Raw genomic sequence first — 8020 nt, 5'->3', positions numbered from 1 at the left:
GGAAGGAAGGAAGGAAGGAAGGAAGGAAGGAAGGAAGGAAGGAAGGAAGGAAAGAGAGAAAGAAAGAAAGAGAGAAAGAAAGAGAGAGACAGATAGACAGACAGACAAAGTATACAAAACTGAAGACACCCTCAAGTGTGGTTTCCTTCTCCACATAAGCTCATTGAAGACAGGGACATTTCTTTTCTACATCTCCCCCATCTCCTGTTTACTTTGCAGATATAAAAATAAACAGATATAAAAACAGTTGTTGGTTAAGCAAATCCCCACATCTACAAACTATAATCTTAAACAAGAGCCTAAAAAACAGAGAAGACCAAGGTGAAACAGAACAATCTGATGAAATTAATACCTTGTATTCAGCAAAAAACGATGACATAAACTAGGCTATGAAAAAGAGGCTTTCAACACAATTGACAGATTCACATTGTATAAACAGCATCAAAAACAAAATATGAACATCCCAATAGTTTTCTGAAAAATAAAAAGGTATTAAGAGTAACTATAAAAAAGAACTCTAGGAGCCTGGCATGGTGGTAAGATGGATACGAGTCTGAGATGATTTCTAGGCTAGCCTACTACCCACAGCAAGGTCTTGTCAAAAAAAAAACAAACAGAAAGAATCTGAATGATCAATAAACAATATCATGTAAAAAATGCTTAAAACTTGAATGAATATGAATGAAAACTAATTGCAAACAAAAATATCCTATTTCCATTTATGTCAAAACATAACAAAGATTTAAATAACTGATACTGGCAAAAAAAAAAAAGTAAAGGTATAATGAAACTCATTTCTGATCACATCTGACCATATCTAGTACAAACAAAGATGCTTGTCAGCAATCAATGACTCAAACTCTAGGCTGGTTTCTATACTCTGGTCCATATGCACATGGCAACTCAGGCAAACATGCACACTGTTCAGGGCAGAAAAAAACCTCCACAGTCATCTTTATATAGGAAGATGAGGCTAATACACGATATATGAGGCCTTTATAGGAGGCCAACTACACGATATAGGATATTAGGACATGAACTGACTTCTATAGCTGAAAGGTGACTAGGCTAAAAACCCCATCCTGAGAGGAAGGACAATATGAAAAAGTGTTCATTCACCAAAGTTTTCTGGTATACACTGGCAATGAGTGTACAAACTGGAGAATATTCTAAATATACTCTGTACTGTATATACTGTGTACATTAAAGGGGTAACTTTTATGGTTATGAATTATATCTCAATTAAAAATAAACAAATTCAGTCAACGGGGGATATCCTTTATTTTGATTTTATAGTAGTACTTACAACAATATAAGTGTACAAACATAGATAAACAAAATAGAAGAAAGGCTAAAGACATTTAAGAAAACTTTGGGAAGTATTTAAAAACCTTTGACTAAACTTATAATACTTAATTCTTTAGAATTGAAACAAAGAACTAAATAAGATAAAATATGCGGGATGTGGTGAAGCATGCTGAGTTCAAGGCTAGCCTATTCTAGGAAGTCCAGGACAGCCAAGGCTACACAGAGAAACCCTGCCTTGAAAGAACAAAAGAAAAAAAGATAAAATAAAAGTAATTTGATTTTTTTTTGGTAGTATGAATTTGAGTGTTTGTTATGTAATTCTTTATATTTTTCATATGAAATTAAACAAAAAAAAGCAACCATGAGAAGGCATGGTGGTGAAAGACTTTAATCCCAGCATTGGAAGATGGATCTCTGAGTCTGCCAAGCGGCTACATAGTTGAGACCTTGTCTAACGAAAACAAAGAAAAGAAAAGGAAGGAAAAGAAAAAAGTAACTATGAACTAACTACACAGAGCACAAGCGTATCAGGAAAGGCAAACAGTAAATAAATACATGTGAATGAAAATGTATTTGACACTACTAATCAAATAAATGCAAATTAAATGAGTATTTCTTGCCAAAAATGACAGGCTTTTCTTTTATTACAACTGTTAATTTCAAGTATTAGTAACCATGTAGGGAAATCTTATCCTCTAAACCCTTGGTGAGGCTATGTTAGAAAGTTTATATTGTTCGGAAGGAAGCTTAATCACACATGCAAAACTTTAAGATCTATTTTAATTGTTTTTGTTTTTGAGATAGGGTCTCCGTGTGGCCCAGACTGACCTGGTACACCAGACTGGCCTTAAACTCACGAGAACTGCCTGCTTCTGCCTCCTGAGAGCTAGGATTAAAGGTGTGCGCCACCACACCCAGCTAAAAAATATGAATGCTTTTTAACTTAACTATCTACTTTATGGAATATCAGAAAAATCATGAAAAATGAATGTCAAAGACATCCACTGCAGCATTATTCAAAATAAAATCAAAATAGAGAACAATCCAAAGTTTCAAACAAGGCATGATAAATCTGTATTTAATGTAATGCTATGAAACTAAGCTATGTAAAAAGATGATTTTTCTAAGAAAGTAAAAATGTTCATCTGTCTATCCAAGGTACCAAGAAGTTTTCTAGGCACTCCAAAAAAATACTTGGTGAGTAAGTTATTATTAATTAATAGGATAAGTGTAGCGGCATATATCTTGAACACTGAGGCAGATGTATCTCTGAGTTCAAGGACAGCCTTGAGTACATAAAGAGTTCAAGGCCTTTGGGGGCAGTTTCAAGCCTGTAATCCCAGTTTTCAAGAGGCAGAGGCAGGTGAATCTCTGAGGTCGAGGAAAAATTCCAGACCAACAAGAGATATACAAAGGTAGGTAGGTAGGTAGACAGATGATTGATATAAATTTTAAAGTATCTATTCTCTTATTGTAAGAGCATACATTATGTACATGTTCCATGTTACATATTCATTGTTTATACATATTATATATAATATATTGCATAAACTATATAATTATCATGTTAATCATAAAATATAATAATGAAAATATATTAATAGTTAAAACATGCACATATAAGTAGACAGATATAAGTCCACCAAAGTTTTGACTGGTAATCTATGAAAATTTCAAATAACTTCTTTCTCTGATTTATTAGGGTTTTTTTTTCTATAAGGACATGTATATCTATACCTTATTAAAAATTGTTTTCATTTACATTAAAAATGCTATGAACACTTTCTAAAGGCTACACTGTCCAACAGCAGCATCCAATGCCCTATTTTTTTAAGGTTTATTTACATGTACATGTATAGGTTTGTGTGAGTATGTGCCTTGTCTGCAGGTTTGCCTGCAGAGCCCATCAAAGGCACCAAATCGTCAGAGCTGGAGGTATGGGCAGTTGGCAACCACCAATCCAGGGCTGGGAACTGAACCAGGGTCTGCTGGAAAGGCATCCAGCACTCTTAACTTAGAGCCATGATTCCAGCCCAACAATTTCCCATTTTCTAAACACACCTTTTTGGATGACTCAAATCATGAAGAGATGAGAAAGGAAGGGAAGAGGAAAGAAGGGAAAAAGAGAAGTGGGGGAAAAAAGGGAAGATGAGGAAAGAAAGACGGGAGGGACAGGGAGACAGAAAGAGGCAGCCATGAGCTCTTTAAGGTAAAATTATAAAATCCATTGGTGCCTCACCATTCCTAAAATAACTACTGCACAAACAAACTTCTGCATAACACAAAACAGCACATAAAATACATTCAGTCACACTAGAGTTTGGATTATCCTCTTGTAAAAAGAAAACGATATAACTATGGCTCCCTTGGCATCGGAGGAGGGAAGATCCTTGAAACTCCTGCCTTTTCTTTTACTGTAACATGAGTAGCAGTATTACTGGCAACAACAGTAATGGCTACAAAGGGAACCCATTGTGCACATGATAGGTACTTTACCTATGTATGTCTGACTGTATGCTGAATACTGAGTTTATAGCCTCCACTTCCAGACTGTAGTCTGCAGGCTTCAGTTTCTATTTCTCAGCACGGTGACACTACAGCCCTTTTTTCACAATGGCTCTAAGTTTCTTTGTCTCATTCTCAGCAGTGCATAGTACTGAGAACACAAGTGACTGAATTTAACAGTGGATACAGTCAGTAGCCGCTGGTCATATTGTTGAAGCCAGACATTAAAGACATTTTAACAAAAAACATGTGCTACTTCTCATTAATTTTTGCTGTTTTAAAAATACATTTCATTAAAACAATATATACTGACATATCATTTAAGTTAGTTATTTTTACATAGAAAGGTTTTTTTGAAGTCTGGTTTGTGAGAAAACAGCCTGAGGTTTCATGAGTTTGAGAATAATGGCATATTTAACCTATGACTTGCAAGCTGCAGTTCTACAACTATTCTCATAACTCAAATGAAAAAAAGACATGATAACCAGAGGTGTCTCCTAAACCAGCTTCAGTGACCAATCTCTACTTCCTGACCCTAATTCCTCTTCACCATGAAGCAGCAGAACCTCTCTGTAATTAAAGACTACTCATGATATGCTCACCTGTTTAAAAAAAATGTTCTCTATTAGATTTGCATTCCTTACTTCAGTCTTACAGAGAAATATGTGGTCATCATGATCTTTTAAATATATGGGATTTTTTTCTCCAAATAAAATGCAATCACCAGTAACACAAAAAGCATACATTCTGGGTTGGAGAAGGTTAAAGGTTAAGAACACTGGCTGTTCTTCCTAAAGTTTCTGAGTTCAATTCCCAGCAACCCCATGGTGGCTCACAACCATCTATAGTGAGATCTGCTGCACAGGTACAAATGCAGGCAGAACGCTGTATAAACAATAAATAAATAAAACTAGATAGATAGATAGATAGATAGATAGATAGATAGATAGATAGATAGATAGACAGACAGACAGACAGACAGATAAAGTAGCTAGGGCCCACTCAAGGCAGCCATCGGCAAGACTGATGCCGAGGACCAATTCGCTCACATATATATGTGCAATCTGAAAAGGCACAGGACTTCTGTAACAGGACCACAGGGACTTAACAGTTATAGCTCTTCAAGATGTCCATACATTTACATATATATGTACTTTTAACAGGTTACCATCACTTTTGGGTACCCAGTTAAAATACCCTAAATGGCCACCTTCTTATTTTGCCATTAAATAAATAGTCACAAGAAATATTTGTTATGTTTGTATACTCGCAAAGTCATAGCTACTAGAAAATTCCTAGTAAATCTGCTAGGTTCAATGATATAAACATTTAGAATCTTGATCGATTTTAGCCAAATGCCCTCCAAACTTTCCATGCCCCGTTGACATTTTCACCAGCACAGATGAGATTCCTCCAGCAGCTAATGTGTCAAGTGGCTCAAGAAGTTGGCCTTCCATTGCTTTACCCTGACAAGGTCTAAGGCTGTTCGCTGGTCATAATCACATGCAATTGAGATTCATCCATCTTTATTTTTCTTGTGTGTTCATCCTGAAACTCCTCCAGAGACAAAATATATACGATATATACAAAGTTCTCAAATAATGAGCCTTCACAGATTAGATACCTTGATTAAAAAAAAAAGTTATCCAAATTACTTCAAAAGATACAAATCAGAGTTACACAAAATGAGCTAATCACAAATGCATAAACCAAAGGAGAGTTGTCAGGGTGTGCTGATTATGTTTTATCTGCCCAAAGGACTAGAGGCAACAAATAAAAAGCTATCATTCACACCAGTGGCCAAATTAGCTTTCATAAAATAATAAGCAACAGCTTTCATATCATAAATGTCAATAGAACAGATTGCAACAGTAAGGATGGCTATAATTGGAAGGAAAGTTCACCGAAATTTAGATCTGACTGAAAATGAAAACATTAATATTTTAAATGGAATGTTTTGAATATGACTATTCATTTCAGTCATATCAGACCAGCATAAATCTTTGGTAATAATATGTAAGATATGGTCGTCTCCTGCAAATAGATAGTCTGAAAATGCATCAACTCTGACCTGCCTATTCTTCATTAGCTAATGGATATTCTAGGCTTCACTATTTCATCAAAATCTCTTTTTCTAGGACTGTGTGCCAGTAGTTTTAAATTAAAGGTCTCCCACACGTCTTTGTGACAGAGTAAAAACCTCATTAATTCAAATCCAATTAGCTCAATTCTGAAATGGTATATATAATTCTCATTTGGCAACAAGTTGAAAATACTATAATTTCTTCCTCTACAAGTTCTCATAATATTATTGTGAAGTAAAGGAAATCAACCTGAAAATCAATTTGCTTTTTCTAAACCAAGGATTACAAAGCTAAGGACTCATCCATCTTCATGGCTGAACAGTTCATGCTCAAATCTGGGGTTCCTCAGCTTATTAGCTACTGTGTGTAATGCATGGGAGTTAACTTGTCAGGACTAATAGTATAGAGTGTGAGCACCCCTTTAAACATGCTATCCTCAAATTCTTTTTTGCAGGTCCCTCCATTTCCAATTAGTTAAACTTTTCCCTATCAATTATATCTGCCATATAGCAAGCACCTTAAAAAGGTACTAGAAGAAGCCTTAGAAATTCCTGGAAATTTTATTCTCCAATTATTCTTATCATTTTCAGACAGTTGATAAGTCGGAGAATAGATCCTAGGATTAAACAGCACACTTGGCATTGCTTGGGTTTACAGCTGGCTGTTCCCAATGAAAGTGAAAAGTCTCGCAATCTGAATCATGTGTAATTACAGTATGACAAGGTCTCTCCTGGGCGATATAAGTTGGCATTTTTCCCAGGACTTGTCACATCATGGGAACCACACAACACAAATAAAAATCCAAAAATAAACATTTTAAAACAATGGCTTAGAGACTACATAAAAAAGAAACTCCACAATTGAGAACTGAAATCGAACAATCCAATCAACAGACATCCCTCAGTGAGAGATGTGAGAAGAATGAAGGGCTCAACCCACAGTGCAGGTGTGTGCTGTGGGGACAGCAACCCCCTCCCCTGTCCCTCCATCCCTCAAGCTGGACAGAAAACCATTAAATATGGCATATACGGGGCAATATCACCACACACACAGAGAAGCAGGGAAATGGTGGTAAAGAGGAAAGAGGTATTTCTGATTTTTGTAATGCCAACTGGCTGATTATTAAGGTGCCTGAACAAAGTTACTTTAAAGAACAACATTTTCTAACAGCCGAGTTGATTTCCCTAACACAATAAAGATTGCTTTTTAAAGTGTATTTTGCCTTGAAGTGAGTGACAGCCAAGTGGCAGTAACGGAGTACCAAGGAGCTCAGCCGGTGCTGCCTTTTGTTTAATCTCCTCTGCAGTGGCTCTACAGACACATGGGAAGAGAGAGGGATTCCATCAAACACCGTCGCCAATACCTGCAGACAGCCTGGCAGTATGCATCCTTAGCGTGGCTTTGAGGACATACAAAACATAGTATCTGTTTATATGTTCATCTAAAGTGCTAACGCATGCTAAGCATTACCTCCTATAGGCCCTGCATATCCCTACCATCTACTAGAAGCTGGATGTATCTATTAAGCAGTCAACAAAGCCCATCAAATTTTCAAACTGCTCAAGTTTTGAAAAGGAGCTCTAAACCTAACAACTAAAGGCACGATCCTACTTCCCATCATACAAGCACTGAAAATAAAAAGAAACACAAATACAAACTCTGCCACCTCAAAGGCACACCACCTTTCTCCTTTCTTTATTCCGCCCCTGAATGTTCAATAATTTCCACATCACTGTAAGCAGAATAGATTTATTATGATGTTACTCTAAGAAACTGCAGGAGCTCTAGATGCCAATAAAGATTACAGATCAAATGGGAGATAACTACTAACCATTGTGTCGACTTAGATAAATAAAGCTGCTCACAAACAAAGCACCTCATTGTATTTGTACTGTTACCTCCAGTAATCCAACTAAAACAACCAGACAGCAGCTTTCCAGAGGCAGGAGGGAATAAAACCAGGATTTTTCTAGAACCTCTTCAAACATGTTTTCAAATGACAGCAATTTTCTTTCCCCAAAAACTGTCCTGAGTCTGTCTCTCTCTGTCTGTCTCTCTTTCCCTCCCTTCCTCCCTCCTTCTCTCTCTCTCTCTCTCTCTCTCTCTCTCTCTCTCTCTCTCTC

The 8020-nt window shown here is 36.5% G+C and overlaps 1 protein-coding gene across 2 annotated transcripts in view; it reads right to left on the bottom strand.

Annotated features, from left to right (window-relative positions):
- The window catches only part of Mllt3 (MLLT3 super elongation complex subunit), a 250155-nt gene that overhangs the window by 239588 nt on the left and 2547 nt on the right, over positions 1–8020 (bottom strand). The window lies entirely within an intron of this gene.

This window comes from Psammomys obesus, unplaced genomic scaffold, assembly GCF_907164565.1.
Source record: "Psammomys obesus unplaced genomic scaffold, mPsaObe1.curated_primary_1811, whole genome shotgun sequence".
NCBI lineage: Eukaryota > Metazoa > Chordata > Mammalia > Rodentia > Muridae > Psammomys > Psammomys obesus.
The sequence above is the reverse complement of the archived record's forward strand: the minus strand, read 5'-3'. Positions and strand labels throughout refer to the sequence as shown.